The sequence below is a fragment of the Daphnia pulicaria genome, chromosome 6, assembly GCF_021234035.1.
Source record: "Daphnia pulicaria isolate SC F1-1A chromosome 6, SC_F0-13Bv2, whole genome shotgun sequence".
In the NCBI taxonomy this organism is placed as follows: Eukaryota; Metazoa; Arthropoda; class Branchiopoda; order Diplostraca; family Daphniidae; genus Daphnia; species Daphnia pulicaria.
In genome coordinates, this window is record NC_060918.1 from 7,606,997 (window position 1) to 7,626,476 (window position 19,480).

At 37.8% G+C, this 19,480-nt stretch overlaps 45 pseudogenes; all 45 read left to right on the top strand.

Moving 5' to 3' along the window:
* Positions 1–413: 413 nt before the first annotated feature.
* LOC124345546 lies at positions 414–532 on the top strand (annotated as a pseudogene).
* A 284-nt stretch (positions 533–816) lies between these two features.
* On the top strand, positions 817–935 carry LOC124345347 (annotated as a pseudogene).
* A 285-nt stretch (positions 936–1,220) lies between these two features.
* On the top strand, positions 1,221–1,339 carry LOC124346593 (annotated as a pseudogene).
* An 889-nt stretch (positions 1,340–2,228) lies between these two features.
* Positions 2,229–2,347, top strand: LOC124345547 (annotated as a pseudogene).
* A 486-nt stretch (positions 2,348–2,833) lies between these two features.
* On the top strand, positions 2,834–2,952 carry LOC124345548 (annotated as a pseudogene).
* Positions 2,953–3,438: 486 nt separating this feature from the next.
* LOC124346594 lies at positions 3,439–3,557 on the top strand (annotated as a pseudogene).
* Positions 3,558–3,841: 284 nt separating this feature from the next.
* LOC124346595 lies at positions 3,842–3,960 on the top strand (annotated as a pseudogene).
* Positions 3,961–4,244: 284 nt separating this feature from the next.
* On the top strand, positions 4,245–4,363 carry LOC124346596 (annotated as a pseudogene).
* Positions 4,364–4,647: 284 nt separating this feature from the next.
* On the top strand, positions 4,648–4,766 carry LOC124345318 (annotated as a pseudogene).
* Positions 4,767–5,050: 284 nt separating this feature from the next.
* LOC124346559 lies at positions 5,051–5,169 on the top strand (annotated as a pseudogene).
* A 284-nt stretch (positions 5,170–5,453) lies between these two features.
* LOC124346597 lies at positions 5,454–5,572 on the top strand (annotated as a pseudogene).
* Positions 5,573–5,856: 284 nt separating this feature from the next.
* LOC124346598 lies at positions 5,857–5,975 on the top strand (annotated as a pseudogene).
* Positions 5,976–6,259: 284 nt separating this feature from the next.
* On the top strand, positions 6,260–6,378 carry LOC124346599 (annotated as a pseudogene).
* Positions 6,379–6,662: 284 nt separating this feature from the next.
* LOC124346601 lies at positions 6,663–6,781 on the top strand (annotated as a pseudogene).
* A 284-nt stretch (positions 6,782–7,065) lies between these two features.
* Positions 7,066–7,184, top strand: LOC124345319 (annotated as a pseudogene).
* A 284-nt stretch (positions 7,185–7,468) lies between these two features.
* On the top strand, positions 7,469–7,587 carry LOC124344745 (annotated as a pseudogene).
* A 284-nt stretch (positions 7,588–7,871) lies between these two features.
* Positions 7,872–7,990, top strand: LOC124345320 (annotated as a pseudogene).
* A 284-nt stretch (positions 7,991–8,274) lies between these two features.
* On the top strand, positions 8,275–8,393 carry LOC124344797 (annotated as a pseudogene).
* Positions 8,394–8,677: 284 nt separating this feature from the next.
* On the top strand, positions 8,678–8,796 carry LOC124345686 (annotated as a pseudogene).
* A 284-nt stretch (positions 8,797–9,080) lies between these two features.
* On the top strand, positions 9,081–9,199 carry LOC124345807 (annotated as a pseudogene).
* A 284-nt stretch (positions 9,200–9,483) lies between these two features.
* On the top strand, positions 9,484–9,602 carry LOC124345687 (annotated as a pseudogene).
* Positions 9,603–9,886: 284 nt separating this feature from the next.
* On the top strand, positions 9,887–10,005 carry LOC124345808 (annotated as a pseudogene).
* Positions 10,006–10,289: 284 nt separating this feature from the next.
* On the top strand, positions 10,290–10,408 carry LOC124344798 (annotated as a pseudogene).
* A 284-nt stretch (positions 10,409–10,692) lies between these two features.
* Positions 10,693–10,811, top strand: LOC124346602 (annotated as a pseudogene).
* Positions 10,812–11,094: 283 nt separating this feature from the next.
* On the top strand, positions 11,095–11,213 carry LOC124346604 (annotated as a pseudogene).
* Positions 11,214–11,496: 283 nt separating this feature from the next.
* Positions 11,497–11,615, top strand: LOC124346605 (annotated as a pseudogene).
* A 284-nt stretch (positions 11,616–11,899) lies between these two features.
* Positions 11,900–12,018, top strand: LOC124345321 (annotated as a pseudogene).
* Positions 12,019–12,302: 284 nt separating this feature from the next.
* On the top strand, positions 12,303–12,421 carry LOC124346606 (annotated as a pseudogene).
* Positions 12,422–12,705: 284 nt separating this feature from the next.
* On the top strand, positions 12,706–12,824 carry LOC124346607 (annotated as a pseudogene).
* Positions 12,825–13,107: 283 nt separating this feature from the next.
* On the top strand, positions 13,108–13,226 carry LOC124346608 (annotated as a pseudogene).
* Positions 13,227–13,509: 283 nt separating this feature from the next.
* Positions 13,510–13,628, top strand: LOC124345293 (annotated as a pseudogene).
* A 284-nt stretch (positions 13,629–13,912) lies between these two features.
* On the top strand, positions 13,913–14,031 carry LOC124344689 (annotated as a pseudogene).
* A 284-nt stretch (positions 14,032–14,315) lies between these two features.
* LOC124345294 lies at positions 14,316–14,434 on the top strand (annotated as a pseudogene).
* Positions 14,435–14,718: 284 nt separating this feature from the next.
* Positions 14,719–14,837, top strand: LOC124345295 (annotated as a pseudogene).
* Positions 14,838–15,121: 284 nt separating this feature from the next.
* Positions 15,122–15,240, top strand: LOC124345296 (annotated as a pseudogene).
* Positions 15,241–15,524: 284 nt separating this feature from the next.
* Positions 15,525–15,643, top strand: LOC124345324 (annotated as a pseudogene).
* Positions 15,644–15,927: 284 nt separating this feature from the next.
* LOC124344684 lies at positions 15,928–16,046 on the top strand (annotated as a pseudogene).
* A 284-nt stretch (positions 16,047–16,330) lies between these two features.
* Positions 16,331–16,449, top strand: LOC124346609 (annotated as a pseudogene).
* Positions 16,450–16,732: 283 nt separating this feature from the next.
* LOC124345298 lies at positions 16,733–16,851 on the top strand (annotated as a pseudogene).
* Positions 16,852–17,135: 284 nt separating this feature from the next.
* LOC124346610 lies at positions 17,136–17,254 on the top strand (annotated as a pseudogene).
* Positions 17,255–17,538: 284 nt separating this feature from the next.
* LOC124345325 lies at positions 17,539–17,657 on the top strand (annotated as a pseudogene).
* A 284-nt stretch (positions 17,658–17,941) lies between these two features.
* Positions 17,942–18,060, top strand: LOC124346611 (annotated as a pseudogene).
* A 284-nt stretch (positions 18,061–18,344) lies between these two features.
* LOC124345299 lies at positions 18,345–18,463 on the top strand (annotated as a pseudogene).
* A 284-nt stretch (positions 18,464–18,747) lies between these two features.
* LOC124345301 lies at positions 18,748–18,866 on the top strand (annotated as a pseudogene).
* Positions 18,867–19,150: 284 nt separating this feature from the next.
* On the top strand, positions 19,151–19,269 carry LOC124344690 (annotated as a pseudogene).
* Positions 19,270–19,480: the final 211 nt, after the last annotated feature.

The following is a 19,480-nucleotide window of genomic DNA, read 5'->3' on the forward strand; positions in this document are numbered from 1 at the left end:
TGGATCAAAAATTTCAATGACACAGGGATAGCTTCAATTCATCTATAGGAATGATTCTGGATGAATTCCATTGAGAGTTTTTCAAAGTTGATCGCGTTTTTTTATTCGCGATGGTTACCAGTCCGAATTCAATGAACAAACATTTCAATCACTTTGAAGTGATTTTCTTTTTTCAATCACGATGGTTACCAGTCCAAATTCGTAGATCAAAAATTTCAATGACACAGGGATAGGTTCAATTCATCTATAGGAATGATTCTGGATGAATTCCATTGAGAGTTTTTCAAAGTTTATCGCGTTTTATTATTCGCGATGGTTACCAGTCCAAATTCAATGAACAAACATTTCTATAACTTTGAAGTGATTTTCTATTCATCCATTGGGACTGGGAGGGTAAATTTTCATTTTTGAATGTCAACGGCCATATCACGTAGAACGCACCTTGTCTCGTCAGCTCCCAGAAGTTAAGTTACGTCGAGTCCCGTTAGTACTTGGAAGGGTGACCGCTTGGGAATACGGGATGTCGTTGGCGATGAATAGTTTGTTTTCAATAACAAATTTCTTTAAATTTTTTTTCAATCACGATGGTTACCAGTCCAAATTCGTAGATCAAAAATTTCAATGACACAGGGATAGGTTCAATTCATCTATAGGAATGATTCTGGATGAATTCCATTGAGAGTTTTTCAAAGTTGATCGCGTTTTTTTATTCGCGATGGTTACCAGTCCGAATTCAATGAACAAACATTTCAATCACTTTGAAGTGATTTTCTATTCATCCATTGGGACTGGGAGGGTAAATTTTCATTTTTGAATGTCAACGGCCATATCACGTAGAACGCACCTGGTCTCGTCAGCTCCCTGAAGTTAAGTTACGTCGAGTCCGGTTAGTACTTGGAAGGGTGACCGCTTGGGAATACGGGATGTCGTTGGCGATGAATAGTTTGTTTTCAATAACAAATTTATTGAAATTTTTTTTTCAATCACGATGGTTACCAGTCCAAATTCGTAGATCAAAAATTTCAATGACACAGGGATAGGTTCAATTCATCTATAGGAATGATTCTGGATGAATTCCATTGAGAGTTTTTCAAAGTTGATCGCGTTTTTTTATTCGCGATGGTTACCAGTCCGAATTCAATGAACAAACATTTCAATCACTTTGAAGTGATTTTCTATTCATCCATTGGGACTGGGAGGGTAAATTTTCATTTTTGAATGTCAACGGCCATATCACGTAGAACGCACCTGGTCTCGTCAGCTCCCAGAAGTTAAGTTACGTCGAGTCCCGTTAGTACTTGGAAGGGTGACCGCTTGGGAATACGGGATGTCGTTGGCGATGAATAGTTTGTTTTCAATAACAAATTTCTTGAAATTTTTTTTCAATCACGATGGTTACCAGTCCAAATTCGTAGATCAAAAATTTCAATGACAAAGGGATAGCTTCAATTCATCTATAGGAATGATTCTGGATGAATTCCATTGAGAGTTTTTCAAAGTTGATCGCGTTTTTTTATTCGCGATGGTTACCAGTCCAAATTCAATGAACAAACATTTCAATCACTTTGAAGTGATTTTCTATTCATCCATTGGGACAGGGAGGGTAAATTTTCATTTTTGAATGTCAACGGCCATATCACGTAGAACGCACCTGGTATTGTCAGCTCCATGAAGTTAAGTTACGTCGAGTCCGGTTAGTACTTGGAAGGGTCACCGCTTGGGAATACGGGATGTCGTTGGCGATGAATAGTTTGTTTTCAATAACAAATTTCTTGAAATTTTTTTTCAATCACGATGGTTACCAGTCCAAATTCGTAGATCAAAAATTTCAATGACACAGGGATAGGTTCAATTCATCTATAGGAATGATTCTGGATGAATTCCATTGAGAGTTTTTCAAAGTTGATCGCGTTTTTTTATTCGCGATGGTTACCAGTCCGAATTCAATGAGCAAACATTTCAATCACTTTGAAGTGATTTTCTTTTTTCAATCACGATGGTTACCAGTCCAAATTCGTAGATCAAAAATTTCAATGACACAGGGATAGGTTCAATTCATCTATAGGAATGATTCTGGATGAATTCCATTGAGAGTTTTTCAAATTTTATCGCGTTTTTTTATTCGCGATGGTTACCAGTCCAAATTCAATGAACAAACATTTCTATCACTTTGAAGTGATTTTCTATTCATCCATTGGGACTGGGAGGGTAAATTTTCATTTTTGAATGTCAACGGCCATATCACGTAGAACGCACCTTGTCTCGTCAGCTCCCAGAAGTTAAGTTACGTCGAGTCCCGTTAGTACTTGGAAGGGTGACCGCTTGGGAATACGGGATGTCGTTGGCGATGAATAGTTTGTTTTCAATAACAAATTTCTTGAAATTTTTTTTCAATCACGATGGTTACCAGTCCAAATTCGTGGATCAAAAATTTCAATGACACAGGGATAGCTTCAATTCATCTATAGGAATGATTCTGGATGAATTCCATTGAGAGTTTTTCAAAGTTGATCGCGTTTTTTTATTCGCGATGGTTACCAGTCCGAATTCAATGAGCAAACATTTCAATCACTTTGAAGTGATTTTCTTTTTTCAATCACGATGGTTACCAGTCCAAATTCGTAGATCAAAAATTTCAATGACACAGGGATAGGTTCAATTCATCTATAGGAATGATTCTGGATGAATTCCATTGAGAGTTTTTCAAATTTTATCGCGTTTTTTTATTCGCGATGGTTACCAGTCCAAATTCAATGAACAAACATTTCTATCACTTTGAAGTGATTTTCTATTCATCCATTGGGACTGGGAGGGTAAATTTTCATTTTTGAATGTCAACGGCCATATCACGTAGAACGCACCTTGTCTCGTCAGCTCCCAGAAGTTAAGTTACGTCGAGTCCCGTTAGTACTTGGAAGGGTGACCGCTTGGGAATACGGGATGTCGTTGGCGATGAATAGTTTGTTTTCAATAACAAATTTCTTGAAATTTTTTTTCAATCACGATGGTTACCAGTCCAAATTCGTGGATCAAAAATTTCAATGACACAGGGATAGCTTCAATTCATCTATAGGAATGATTCTGGATGAATTCCATTGAGAGTTTTTCAAAGTTGATCGCGTTTTTTTATTCGCGATGGTTACCAGTCCGAATTCAATGAACAAACATTTCAATCACTTTGAAGTGATTTTCTTTTTTCAATCACGATGGTTACCAGTCCAAATTCGTAGATCAAAAATTTCAATGACACAGGGATAGGTTCAATTCATCTATAGGAATGATTCTGGATGAATTCCATTGAGAGTTTTTCAAATTTTATCGCGTTTTTTTATTCGCGATGGTTACCAGTCCAAATTCAATGAACAAACATTTCTATCACTTTGAAGTGATTTTCTATTCATCCATTGGGACTGGGAGGGTAAATTTTCATTATTGAATGTCAACGGCCATATCACGTAGAACGCACCTGGTCTCGTCAGCTCCCAGAAGTTAAGTTACGTCGAGTCCCGTTAGTACTTGGAAGGGTGACCGCTTGGGAATACGGGATGTCGTTGGCGATGAATAGTTTGTTTACAATAACAAATTTTTTGAAATTTTTTTTCAATCACGATGGTTACCAGTCCAAATTCGTAGATCAAAAATTTCAATGACATAGGGATGGGTTCAATTCATCTATAGGAATGATTGTGGATGAATTCCATTGAGAGTTTTTCAAAGTTGATCGCGTTTTTTTATTCGCGATGGTTACCAGTCCGAATTCAATGAACAAACATTTCAATCACTTTGAAGTGATTTTCTATTCATCCATTGGGACTGGGAGGGTAAATTTTCATTTTTGAATGTCAACGGCCATATCACGTAGAACGCACCTGGTCTCGTCAGCTCCCAGAAGTTAAGTTACGTCGAGTCCCGTTAGTACTTGGAAGGGTGACCGCTTGGGAATACGGGATGTCGTTGGCGATGAATAGTTTGTTTACAATAACAAATTTTTTGAAATTTTTTTTCAATCACGATGGTTACCAGTCCAAATTCGTAGATCAAAAATTTCAATGACATAGGGATGGGTTCAATTCATCTATAGGAATGATTGTGGATGAATTCCATTGAGAGTTTTTCAAAGTTGATCACGTTTTTTTATTCGCGATGGTTACCAGTCCGAATTCAATGAACAAACATTTCAATCACTTTGAAGTGATTTTCTATTCATCCATTGGGACTGGGAGGGTAAATTTTCAATTTTGAATGTCAACGGCCATATCACGTAGAACGCACCTGGTCTCGTCAGCTCCCAGAAGTTAAGTTACGTCGAGTCCCGTTAGTACTTGGAAGGGTGACCGCTTGGGAATACGGGATGTCGTTGGCGATGAATAGTTTGTTTTCAATAACAAATTTCTTGAAATTTTTTTTCAATCACGATGGTTACCAGTCCAAATTCGTAGATCAAAAATTTCAATGACACAGGGATAGGTTCAATTCATCTATAGGAATGATTCTGGATGAATTCCATTGAGAGTTTTTCAAAGTTGATCGCGTTTTTTTATTCGCGATGGTTACCAGTCCGAATTCAATGAACAAACATTTCAATCACTTTGAAGTGATTTTCTATTCATCCATTGGGACAGGGAGGGTAAATTTTAATTTTTTAATGTCAACGGCCATATCACGTAGAACGCACCTGGTCTCGTCAGCTCCCAGAAGTTAAGTTACGTCGAGTCCCGTTAGTACTTGGAAGGGTGACCGCTTGGGAATACGATGTGTCGTTGGCGATGAATAGTTTGTTTTCAATAACAAATTTCTTGAAATTTTTTTTCAATCACGATGGTTACCAGTCCAAATTCGTAGATCAAAAATTTCAATGACACAGGGATAGGTTCAATTCATCTATAGGAATGATTCTGGATGAATTCCATTGAGAGTTTTTCAAAGTTGATCGCGTTTTTTTATTCGCGATGGTTACCAGTACGAATTCAATGAACAAACATTTCAATCACTTTGAAGTGATTTTCTATTCATCCATTGGGACTGGGAGGGTAAATTTTCAATTTTGAATGTCAACGGCCATATCACGTAGAACGCACCTGGTCTCGTCAGATCCCAGAAGTTAAGTTAGGTCGAGTCCCGTTAGTACTTGGAAGGGTGACCGCTTGGGAATACGGGATGTCGTTGGCGATGAATAGTTTGTTTACAATAACAAATTTTTTGAAATTTTTTTTCAATCACGATGGTTACCAGTCCAAATTCTTAGATCAAAAATTTCAATGACATAGGGATGGGTTCAATTCATCTATAGGAATGATTCTGGATGAATTCCATTGAGAGTTTTTCAAAGTTGATCGCGTTTTTTTATTCGCGATGGTTACCAGTCCGAATTCAATGAACAAACATTTCAATCACTTTGAAGTGATTTTCTATTCATCCATTGGGACTGGGAGGGTAAATTTTCAATTTTGAATGTCAACGGCCATATCACGTAGAACGCACCTGGTCTCGTCAGCTCCCAGAAGTTAAGTTACGTCGAGTCCCGTTAGTACTTGGAAGGGTGACCGCTTGGGAATACGGGATGTCGTTGGCGATGAATAGTTTGTTTTCAATAACAAATTTCTTGAAATATTTTTTCAATCACGATGGTTACCAGTCCAAATTCGTAGATCAAAAATTTCAATGACACAGGGATAGGTTCAATTCATCTATAGGAATGATTGTGGATGAATTCCATTGAGAGTTTTTCAAAGTTGATCGCGTTTTTTTATTCGCGATGGTTACCAGTCCGAATTCAATGAACAAACATTTCAATCACTTTGAAGTGATTTTCTATTCATCCATTGGGACTGGGAGGGTAAATTTTCATTATTGAATGTCAACGGCCATATCACGTAGAACGCACCTGGTCTCGTCAGCTCCCAGAAGTTAAGTTACGTCGAGTCCCGTTAGTACTTGGAAGGGTGACCGCTTGGGAATACGGGATGTCGTTGGCGATGAATAGTTTGTTTTCAATAACAAATTTTTTGAAATTTTTTTTCAATCACGATGGTTACCAGTCCAAATTCGTAGATCAAAAATTTCAATGACATAGGGATGGGTTCAATTCATCTATAGGAATGATTGTGGATGAATTCCATTGAGAGTTTTTCAAAGTTGATCGCGTTTTTTTATTCGCGATGGTTACCAGTCCGAATTCAATGAACAAACATTTCAATCACTTTGAAGTGATTTTCTATTCATCCATTGGGACTGGGAGGGTAAATTTTCATTTTTGAATGTCAACGGCCATATCACGTAGAACGCACCTGGTCTCGTCAGCTCCCAGAAGTTAAGTTACGTCGAGTCCCGTTAGTACTTGGAAGGGTGACCGCTTGGGAATACGGGATGTCGTTGGCGATGAATAGTTTGTTTACAATAACAAATTTTTTGAAATTTTTTTTCAATCACGATGGTTACCAGTCCAAATTCGTAGATCAAAAATTTCAATGACATAGGGATGGGTTCAATTCATCTATAGGAATGATTGTGGATGAATTCCATTGAGAGTTTTTCAAAGTTGATCACGTTTTTTTATTCGCGATGGTTACCAGTCCGAATTCAATGAACAAACATTTCAATCACTTTGAAGTGATTTTCTATTCATCCATTGGGACTGGGAGGGTAAATTTTCAATTTTGAATGTCAACGGCCATATCACGTAGAACGCACCTGGTCTCGTCAGCTCCCAGAAGTTAAGTTACGTCGAGTCCCGTTAGTACTTGGAAGGGTGACCGCTTGGGAATACGGGATGTCGTTGGCGATGAATAGTTTGTTTTCAATAACAAATTTCTTGAAATTTTTTTTCAATCACGATGGTTACCAGTCCAAATTCGTAGATCAAAAATTTCAATGACACAGGGATAGGTTCAATTCATCTATAGGAATGATTCTGGATGAATTCCATTGAGAGTTTTTCAAAGTTGATCGCGTTTTTTTATTCGCGATGGTTACCAGTACGAATTCAATGAACAAACATTTCAATCACTTTGAAGTGATTTTCTATTCATCCATTGGGACAGGGAGGGTAAATTTTAATTATTTAATGTCAACGGCCATATCACGTAGAACGCACCTGGTCTCGTCAGCTCCCAGAAGTTAAGTTACGTCGAGTCCCGTTAGTACTTGGAAGGGTGACCGCTTGGGAATACGATGTGTCGTTGGCGATGAATAGTTTGTTTTCAATAACAAATTTCTTGAAATGTTTTTTCAATCACGATGGTTACCAGTCCAAATTCGTAGATCAAAAATTTCAATGACACAGGGATAGGTTCAATTCATCTATAGGAATGATTCTGGATGAATTCCATTGAGAGTTTTTCAAAGTTGATCGCGTTTTTTTATTCGCGATGGTTACCAGTACGAATTCAATGAACAAACATTTCAATCACTTTGAAGTGATTTTCTATTCATCCATTGGGACTGGGAGGGTAAATTTTCAATTTTGAATGTCAACGGCCATATCACGTAGAACGCACCTGGTCTCGTCAGCTCCCAGAAGTTAAGTTAGGTCGAGTCCCGTTAGTACTTGGAAGGGTGACCGCTTGGGAATACGGGATGTCGTTGGCGATGAATAGTTTGTTTACAATAACAAATTTTTTGAAATTTTTTTTCAATCACGATGGTTACCAGTCCAAATTCTTAGATCAAAAATTTCAATGACATAGGGATGGGTTCAATTCATCTATAGGAATGATTCTGGATGAATTCCATTGAGAGTTTTTCAAAGTTGATCGCGTTTTTTTATTCGCGATGGTTACCAGTCCGAATTCAATGAACAAACATTTCAATCACTTTGAAGTGATTTTCTATTCATCCATTGGGACTGGGAGGGTAAATTTTCATTTTTGAATGTCAACGGCCATATCACGTAGAACGCACCTGGTCTCGTCAGCTCCCAGAAGTTAAGTTACGTCGAGTCCCGTTAGTACTTGGAAGGGTGACCGCTTGGGAATACGATGTGTCGTTGGCGATGAATAGTTTGTTTTCAATAACAAATTTCTTGAAATTTTTTTTCAATCACGATGGTTACCAGTCCAAATTCGTAGATCAAAAATTTCAATGACACAGGGATAGGTTCAATTCATCTATAGGAATGATTCTGGATGAATTCCATTGAGAGTTTTTCAAAGTTGATCGCGTTTTTTTATTCGCGATGGTTACCAGTACGAATTCAATGAACAAACATTTCAATCACTTTGAAGTGATTTTCTATTCATCCATTGGGACTGGGAGGGTAAATTTTCAATTTTGAATGTCAACGGCCATATCACGTAGAACGCACCTGGTCTCGTCAGCTCCCAGAAGTTAAGTTACGTAAAGTCCCGTTAGTACTTGGAAGGGTGACCGCTTGGGAATACGGGATGTCGTTGGCGATGAATAGTTTGTTTACAATAACAAATTTTTTGAAATTTTTTTTCAATCACGATGGTTACCAGTCCAAATTCGTAGATCAAAAATTTCAATGACACAGGGATAGGTTCAATTCATCTATAGGAATGATTCTGGATGAATTCCATTGAGAGTTTTTCAAAGTTGATCACGTTTTTTTATTCGCGATGGTTACCAGTCCAAATTCAATGAACAAACATTTCAATCACTTTGAAGTGATTTTCTATTCATCCATTGGGACTGGGAGGGTAAATTTTCATTTTTGAATGTCAACGGCCATATCACGTAGAACGCACCTGGTCTCGTCAGCTCCTAGAAGTTAAGTTACGTCGAGTCCCGTTAGTACTTGGAAGGGTGACCGCTTGGGAATACGGGATGTCGATGGCGATGAATAGTTTGTTTTCAATAACAATTTTCTTGAAATTTTTTTTCAATCACGATGGTTACCAGTCCAAATTCGTAGATCAAAAATTTCAATGACACAGGGATAGGTTCAATTCATCTATAGGAATGATTCTGGATGAATTCCATTGAGAGTTTTTCAAAGTTGATCGCGTTTTTTTATTCGCGATGGTTACCAGTCCAAATTCAATGAACAAACATTTCAATCACTTTGAAGTGATTTTCTATTCATCCATTGGGACTGGGAGGGTAAATTTTCATTTTTGAATGTCAACGGCCATATCACGTAGAACGCACCTGGTCTCGTCAGCTCCCAGAAGTTAAGTTACGTCGAGTCCCGTTAGTACTTGGAAGGGTGACCGCTTGGGAATACGATGTGTCATTGGCGATGAATAGTTTGTTTTCAATAACAAATTTCTTGAAATTTTTTTTCAATCACGATGGTTACCAGTCCAAATTCGTAGATCAAAAATTTCAATGACACAGGGATAGGTTCAATTCATCTATAGGAATGATTCTGGATGAATTCCATTGAGAGTTTTTCAAAGTTGATCACGTTTTTTTATTCGCGATGGTTACCAGTCCAAATTCAATGAACAAACATTTCAATCACTTTGAAGTGATTTTCTATTCATCCATTGGGACTGGGAGGGTAAATTTTCATTTTTGAATGTCAACGGCCATATCACGTAGAACGCACCTGGTCTCGTCAGCTCCTAGAAGTTAAGTTACGTCGAGTCCCGTTAGTACTTGGAAGGGTGACCGCTTGGGAATACGGGATGTCGATGGCGATGAATAGTTTGTTTTCAATAACAATTTTCTTGAAATTTTTTTTCAATCACGATGGTTACCAGTCCAAATTCGTAGATCAAAAATTTCAATGACACAGGGATAGGTTCAATTCATCTATAGGAATGATTCTGGATGAATTCCATTGAGAGTTTTTCAAAGTTGATCGCGTTTTTTTATTCGCGATGGTTACCAGTCCAAATTCAATGAACAAACATTTCAATCACTTTGAAGTGATTTTCTATTCATCCATTGGGACTGGGAGGGTAAATTTTCATTTTTGAATGTCAACGGCCATATCACGTAGAACGCACCTGGTCTCGTCAGCTCCCAGAAGTTAAGTTACGTCGAGTCCCGTTAGTACTTGGAAGGGTGACCGCTTGGGAATACGATGTGTCATTGGCGATGAATAGTTTGTTTTCAATAACAAATTTCTTGAAATTTTTTTTCAATCACGATGGTTACCAGTCCAAATTCGTAGATCAAAAATTTCAATGACACAGGGATAGGTTCAATTCATCTATAGGAATGATTCTGGATGAATTCCATTGAGAGTTTTTCAAAGTTGATCGCGTTTTTTTATTCGCGATGGTTACCAGTACGAATTCAATGAACAAACATTTCAATCACTTTGAAGTGATTTTCTATTCATCCATTGGGACTGGGAGGGTAAATTTTCAATTTTGAATGTCAACGGCCATATCACGTAGAACGCACCTGGTCTCGTCAGCTCCCAGAAGTTAAGTTACGTAAAGTCCCGTTAGTACTTGGAAGGGTGACCGCTTGGGAATACGGGATGTCGTTGGCGATGAATAGTTTGTTTACAATAACAAATTTTTTGAAATTTTTTTTCAATCACGATGGTTACCAGTCCAAATTCTTAGATCAAAAATTTCAATGACATAGGGATGGGTTCAATTCATCTATAGGAATGATTGTGGATGAATTCCATTGAGAGTTTTTCAAAGTTGATCGCGTTTTTTTATTCGCGATGGTTACCAGTCCGAATTCAATGAACAAACATTTCAATCACTTTGAAGTGATTTTCTATTCATCCATTGGGACTGGGAGGGTAAATTTTCATATTTGAATGTCAACGGCCATATCACGTAGAACGCACCTGGTCTCGTCAGCTCCCAGAAGTTAAGTTACGTCGAGTCCCGTTAGTACTTGGAAGGGTGACCGCTTGGGAATACGGGATGTCGTTGGCGATGAATAGTTTGTTTACAATAACAAATTTTTTTAAATTTTTTTCAATCACGATGGTTACCAGTCCAAATTCGTAGATCAAAAATTTCAATGACAAAGGGATAGCTTCAATTCATCTATAGGAATGATTCTGGATGAATTCCATTGAGAGTTTTTCAAAGTTGATCGCGTTTTTTTATTCGCGATGGTTACCAGTCCGAATTCAATGAACAAACATTTCAATCACTTTGAAGTGATTTTCTATTCATCCATTGGGACAGGGAGGGTAAATTTTAATTTTTTAATGTCAACGGCCATATCACGTAGAACGCACCTGGTCTCGTCAGCTCCCAGAAGTTAAGTTACGTCGAGTCCCGTTAGTACTTGGAAGGGTGACCGCTTGGGAATACGGGATGTCGTTGGCGATGAATAGTTTGCTTACAATAACAAATTTTTTGAAATTTTTTTCAATCACGATGGTTACCAGTCCAAATTCGTAGATCAAGAATTTCAATGACAAAGGGATAGCTTCAATTCATCTATAGGAATGATTCTGGATGAATTCCATTGAGAGTTTTTCAAAGTTGATCGCGTTTTTTTATTCGCGATGGTTACCAGTCCGAATTCAATGAACAAACATTTCAATCACTTTGAAGTGATTTTCTATTCATCCATTGGGACAGGGAGGGTAAATTTTAATTTTTTAATGTCAACGGCCATATCACGTAGAACGCACCTGGTCTCGTCAGCTCCCAGAAGTTAAGTTACGTCGAGTCCCGTTAGTACTTGGAAGGGTGACCGCTTGGGAATACGGGATGTCGTTGGCGATGAATAGTTTGTTTACAATAACAAATTTTTTGAAATTTTTTGTCAATCACGATGGTTACCAGTCCAAATTCGTAGATCAAAAATTTCAATGACATAGGGATGGGTTCAATTCATCTATAGGAATGATTGTGGATGAATTCCATTGAGAGTTTTTCAAAGTTGATCGCGTTTTTTTATTCGCGATGGTTACCAGTCCGAATTCAATGAACAAACATTTCAATCACTTTGAAGTGATTTTCTATTCATCCATTGGGACAGGGAGGGTAAATTTTAATTTTTTAATGTCAACGGCCATATCACGTAGAACGCACCTGGTCTCGTCAGCTCCCAGAAGTTAAGTTACGTCGAGTCCCGTTAGTACTTGGAAGGGTGACCGCTTGGGAATACGATGTGTCGTTGGCGATGAATAGTTTGTTTTCAATAACAAATTTCTTGAAATTTTTTTTCAATCACGATGGTTACCAGTCCAAATTCGTAGATCAAAAATTTCAATGACACAGGGATAGGTTCAATTCATCTATAGGAATGATTCTGGATGAATTCCATTGAGAGTTTTTCAAAGTTGATCGCGTTTTTTTATTCGCGATGGTTACCAGTACGAATTCAATGAACAAACATTTCAATCACTTTGAAGTGATTTTCTATTCATCCATTGGGACTGGGAGGGTAAATTTTCAATTTTGAAGGTCAACGGCCATATCACGTAGAACGCACCTGGTCTCGTCAGCTCCCAGAAGTTAAGTTACGTCGAGTCCCGTTAGTACTTGGAAGGGTGACCGCTTGGGAATACGGGATGTCGTTGGCGATGAATAGTTTGTTTACAATAACAAATTTTTTGAAATTTTTTTTCAATCACGATGGTTACCAGTCCAAATTCTTAGATCAAAAATTTCAATGACATAGGGATGGGTTCAATTCATCTATAGGAATGATTGTGGATGAATTCCATTGAGAGTTTTTCAAAGTTGATCGGGTTTTTTTATTCGCGATGGTTACCAGTACGAATTCAATGAACAAACATTTCAATCACTTTGAAGTGATTTTCTATTCATCCATTGGGACTGGGAGGGTAAATTTTCATTTTTGAATGTCAACGGCCATATCACGTAGAACGCACCTGGTCTCGTCAGCTCCCAGAAGTTAAGTTACGTCGAGTCCCGTTAGTACTTGGAAGGGTGACCGCTTGGGAATACGGGATGTCGTTGGCGATGAATAGTTTGTTTACAATAACAAATTTTTTGAAATTTTTTTCAATCACGATGGTTACCAGTCCAAATTCGTAGATCAAAAATTTCAATGACAAAGGGATAGCTTCAATTCATCTATAGGAATGATTCTGGATGAATTCCATTGAGAGTTTTTCAAAGTTGATCGCGTTTTTTTATTCGCGATGGTTACCAGTCCGAATTCAATGAACAAACATTTCAATCACTTTGAAGTGATTTTCTATTCATCCATTGGGACAGGGAGTGTAAATTTTAATTTTTTAATGTCAACGGCCATATCACGTAGAACGCACCTGGTCTCGTCAGCTCCCAGAAGTTAAGTTACGTCGAGTCCCGTTAGTACTTGGAAGGGTGACCGCTTGGGAATACGGGATGTCGTTGGCGATGAATAGTTTGTTTACAATAACAAATTTATTGAAATTTTGTTCAATCACGATGGTTACCAGTCCAAATTCGTAGATCAAAAATTTCAATGACATAGGGATGGGTTCAATTCATCTATAGGAATGATTCTGGATGAATTCCATTGAGAGTTTTTCAAAGTTGATCGCGTTTTTTTATTCGCGATGGTTACCAGTCCGAATTCAATGAACAAACATTTCAGTCACTTTGAAGTGATTTTCTATTCATCCATTGGGACTGGGAGGGTAAATTTTCATTTTTGAATGTCAACGGCCATATCACGTAGAACGCACCTGGTCTCGTCAGCTCCCAGAAGTTAAGTTACGTCGAGTCCCGTTAGTACTTGGAAGGGTGACCGCTTGGGAATACGGGATGTCTTTGGCGATGAATAGTTTGTTTACAATAACAAATTTTTTGAAATTTTTTTTCAATCACGATGGTTACCAGTCCAAATTCGTAGATCAAAAATTTCAATGACATAGGGATGGGTTCAATTCATCTATAGGAATGATTGTGGATGAATTCCATTGAGAGTTTTTCAAAGTTGATCGCGTTTTTTTATTCGCGATGGTTACCAGTCCGAATTCAATGAACAAACATTTCAATCACTTTGAAGTGATTTTCTATTCATCCATTGGGACAGGGAGGGTAAATTTTAATTTTTGAATGTCAACGGCCATATCACGTAGAACGCACCTGGTCTCGTCAGCTCCCAGAAGTTAAGTTACGTCGAGTTCCGTTAGTACTTGGAAGGGTGACCGCTTGGGAATACGGGATGTCGTTGGCGATGAATAGTTTGTTTACAATAACAAATTTTTTTAAATTTTTTTTCAATCACGATGGTTACCAGTCCAAATTCGTAGATCAAAAATTTCAATGACATAGGGATGGGTTCAATTCATCTATAGGAATGATTGTGGATGAATTCCATTGAGAGTTTTTCAAAGTTGATCGCGTTTTTTTATTCGCGATGGTTACCAGTCCGAATTCAATGAACAAACATTTCAATCACTTTGAAGTGATTTTCTATTCATCCATTGGGACAGGGAGGGTAAATTTTAATTTTTTAATGTCAACGGCCATATCACGTAGAACGCACCTGGTCTCGTCAGCTCCCAGAAGTTAAGTTACGTCGAGTCCCGTTAGTACTTGGAAGGGTGACCGCTTGGGAATACGGGATGTCTTTGGCGATGAATAGTTTGTTTACAATAACAAATTTTTTGAAATTTTTTTTCAATCACGATGGTTACCAGTCCAAATTCGTAGATCAAAAATTTCAATGACATAGGGATGGGTTCAATTCATCTATAGGAATGATTGTGGATGAATTCCATTGAGAGTTTTTCAAAGTTGATCGCGTTTTTTTATTCGCGATGGTTACCAGTCCGAATTCAATGAACAAACATTTCAATCACTTTGAAGTGATTTTCTATTCATCCATTGGGACAGGGAGGGTAAATTTTAATTTTTTAATGTCAACGGCCATATCACGTAGAACGCACCTGGTCTCGTCAGCTCCCAGAAGTTAAGTTACGTCGAGTCCCGTTAGTACTTGGAAGGGTGACCGCTTGGGAATACGGGATGTCTTTGGCGATGAATAGTTTGTTTACAATAACAAATTTTTTGAAATTTTTTTTCAATCACGATGGTTACCAGTCCAAATTCGTAGATCAAAAATTTCAATGACATAGGGATGGGTTCAATTCATCTATAGGAATGATTGTGGATGAATTCCATTGAGAGTTTTTCAAAGTTGATCGCGTTTTTTTATTCGCGATGGTTACCAGTCCGAATTCAATGAACAAACATTTCAATCACTTTGAAGTGATTTTCTATTCATCCATTGGGACAGGGAGGGTAAATTTTAATTTTTTAATGTCAACGGCCATATCACGTAGAACGCACCTGGTCTCGTCAGCTCCCAGAAGTTAAGTTACGTCGAGTCCCGTTAGTACTTGGAAGGGTGACCGCTTGGGAATACGGGATGTCTTTGGCGATGAATAGTTTGTTTACAATAACAAATTTTTTGAAATTTTTTGTCAATCACGATGGTTACCAGTCCAAATTCGTAGATCAAAAATTTCAATGACATAGGGATGGGTTCAATTCATCTATAGGAATGATTGTGGATGAATTCCATTGAGAGTTTTTCAAAGTTGATCGCGTTTTTTTATTCGCGATGGTTACCAGTCCGAATTCAATGAACAAACATTTCAATCACTTTGAAGTGATTTTCTATTCATCCATTGGGACAGGGAGGGTAAATTTTAATTTTTTAATGTCAACGGCCATATCACGTAGAACGCACCTGGTCTCGTCAGCTCCCAGAAGTTAAGTTACGTCGAGTCCCGTTAGTACTTGGAAGGGTGACCGCTTGGGAATACGATGTGTCGTTGGCGATGAATAGTTTGTTTTCAATAACAAATTTCTTGAAATTTTTTTTCAATCACGATGGTTACCAGTCCAAATTCGTAGATCAAAAATTTCAATGACACAGGGATAGGTTCAATTCATCTATAGGAATGATTCTGGATGAATTCCATTGAGAGTTTTTCAAAGTTGATCGCGTTTTTTTATTCGCGATGGTTACCAGTACGAATTCAATGAACAAACATTTCAATCACTTTGAAGTGATTTTCTATTCATCCATTGGGACTGGGAGGGTAAATTTTCAATTTTGAATGTCAACGGCCATATCACGTAGAACGTACCTGGTCTCGTCAGCTCCCAGAAGTTAAGTTACGTCGAGTCCCGTTAGTACTTGGAAGGGTGACCGCTTGGGAATACGGGATGTCGTTGGCGATGAATAGTTTGTTTACAATAACAAATTTTTTGAAATTTTTTTTCAATCACGATGGTTACCAGTCCAAATTCTTAGATCAAAAATTTCAATGACATAGGGATGGGTTCAATTCATCTATAGGAATGATTGTGGATGAATTCCATTGAGAGTTTTTCAAAGTTGATCGGGTTTTTTTATTCGCGATGGTTACCAGTACGAATTCAATGAACAAACATTTCAATCACTTTGAAGTGATTTTCTATTCATCCATTGGGACTGGGAGGGTAAATTTTCATTTTTGAATGTCAACGGCCATATCACGTAGAACGCACCTGGTCTCGTCAGCTCCCAGAAGTTAAGTTACGTCGAGTCCCGTTAGTACTTGGAAGGGTGACCGCTTGGGAATACGGGATGTCGTTGGCGATGAATAGTTTGTTTACAATAACAAATTTTTTGAAATTTTTTTCAATCACGATGGTTACCAGTCCAAATTCGTAGATCAAAAATTTCAATGACAAAGGGATAGCTTCAATTCATCTATAGGAATGATTCTGGATGAATTCCATTGAGAGTTTTTCAAAGTTGATCGCGTTTTTTTATTCGCGATGGTTACCAGTCCGAATTCAATGAACAAACATTTCAATCACTTTGAAGTGATTTTCTATTCATCCATTGGGACAGGGAGGGTAAATTTTAATTTTTTAATGTCAACGGCCATATCACGTAGAACGCACCTGGTCTCGTCAGCTCCCAGAAGTTAAGTTACGTCGAGTCCCGTTAGTACTTGGAAGGGTGACCGCTTGGGAATACGGGATGTCTTTGGCGATGAATAGTTTGTTTACAATAACAAATTTTTTTAAATTTTTTTTCAATCACGATGGTTACCAGTCCAAATTCGTAGATCAAAAATTTCAATGACATAGGGATGGGTTCAATTCATCTATAGGAATGATTGTGGATGAATTCCATTGAGAGTTTTTCAAAGTTGATCGCGTTTTTTTATTCGCGATGGTTACCAGTCCGAATTCAATGAACAAACATTTCAATCACTTTGAAGTGATTTTCTATTCATCCATTGGGACAGGGAGGGTAAATTTTAATTTTTTAATGTCAACGGCCATATCACGTAGAACGCACCTGGTCTCGTCAGCTCCCAGAAGTTAAGTTACGTCGAGTCCCGTTAGTACTTGGAAGGGTGACCGCTTGGGAATACGGGATGTCGTTGGCGATGAATAGTTTGTTTACAATAACAAATTTTTTGAAATTTTTTGTCAATCACGATGGTTACCAGTCCAAATTCGTAGATCAAAAATTTCAATGACATAGGGATGGGTTCAATTCATCTATAGGAATGATTGTGGATGAATTCCATTGAGAGTTTTTCAAAGTTGATCGCGTTTTTTTATTCGCGATGGTTACCAGTCCGAATTCAATGAACAAACATTTCAATCACTTTGAAGTGATTTTCTATTCATCCATTGGGACAGGGAGGGTAAATTTTAATTTTTTAATGTCAACGGCCATATCACGTAGAACGCACCTGGTCTCGTCAGCTCCCAGAAGTTAAGTTACGTCGAGTCCCGTTAGTACTTGGAAGGGTGACCGCTTGGGAATACGATGTGTCGTTGGCGATGAATAGTTTGTTTTCAATAACAAATTTCTTGAAATTTTTTTTCAATCACGATGGTTACCAGTCCAAATTCGTAGATCAAAAATTTCAATGACACAGGGATAGGTTCAATTCATCTATAGGAATGATTCTGGATGAATTCCATTGAGAGTTTTTCAAAGTTGATCGCGTTTTTTTATTCGCGATGGTTACCAGTACGAATTCAATGAACAAACATTTCAATCACTTTGAAGTGATTTTCTATTCATCCATTGGGACTGGGAGGGTAAATTTTCAATTTTGAATGTCAACGGCCATATCACGTAGAACGCACCTGGTCTCGTCAGCTCCCAGAAGTTAAGTTACGTCGAGTCCCGTTAGTACTTGGAAGGGTGACCGCTTGGGAATACGGGATGTCGTTGGCGATGAATAGTTTGTTTACAATAACAAATTTTTTGAAATTTTTTTTCAATCACGATGGTTACCAGTCCAAATTCGTAGATCAAAAATTTCAATGACATAGGGATGGGTTCAATTCATCTATAGGAATGATTGTGGATGAATTCCATTGAGAGTTTTTCAAAGTTGATCGCGTTTTTTTATTCGCGATGGTTACCAGTCCGAATTCAATGAACAAACATTTCAATCACTTTGAAGTGATTTTCTATTCATCCATTGGGACAGGGAGGGTAAATTTTAATTTTTTAATGTCAACGGCCATATCACGTAGAACGCACCTGGTCTCGTCAGCTCCCAGAAGTTAAGTTACGTCGAGTCCCGTTAGTACTTGGAAGGGTGACCGCTTGGGAATACGGGATGTCTTTGGCGATGAATAGTTTGTTTACAATAACAAATTTTTTGAAATTTTTTTTCAATCACGATGGTTACCAGTCCAAATTCGTAGATCAAAAATTTCAATGACATAGGGATGGGTTCAATTCATCTATAGGAATGATTGTGGATGAATTCCATTGAGAGTTTTTCAAAGTTGATCGCGTTTTTTTATTCGCGATGGTTACCAGTCCGAATTCAATGAACAAACATTTCAATCACTTTGAAGTGATTTTCTATTCATCCATTGGGACAGGGAGGGTAAATTTTAATTTTTTAATGTCAACGGCCATATCACGTAGAACGCACCTGGTCTCGTCAGCTCCCAGAAGTTAAGTTACGTCGAGTCCCGTTAGTACTTGGAAGGGTGACCGCTTGGGAATACGGGATGTCTTTGGCGATGAATAGTTTGTTTACAATAACAAATTTTTTTAAATTTTTTTTCAATCACGATGGTTACCAGTCCAAATTCGTAGATCAAAAATTTCAATGACATAGGGATGGGTTCAATTCATCTATAGGAATGATTGTGGATGAATTCCATTGAGAGTTTTTCAAAGTTGATCGCGTTTTTTTATTCGCGATGGTTACCAGTCCGAATTCAATGAACAAACATTTCAATCACTTTGAAGTGATTTTCTATTCATCCATTGGGACAGGGAGGGTAAATTTTAATTTTTGAATGTCAACGGCCATATCACGTAGAACGCACCTGGTCTCGTCAGCTCCCAGAAGTTAAGTTACGTCGAGTTCCGTTAGTACTTGGAAGGGTGACCGCTTGGGAATACGGGATGTCGTTGGCGATGAATAGTTTGTTTACAATAACAAATTTTTTTAAATTTTTTTTCAATCACGATGGTTACCAGTCCAAATTCGTAGATCAAAAATTTCAATGACATAGGGATGGGTTCAATTCATCTATAGGAATGATTGTGGATGAATTCCATTGAGAGTTTTTCAAAGTTGATCGCGTTTTTTTATTCGCGATGGTTACCAGTCCGAATTCAATGAACA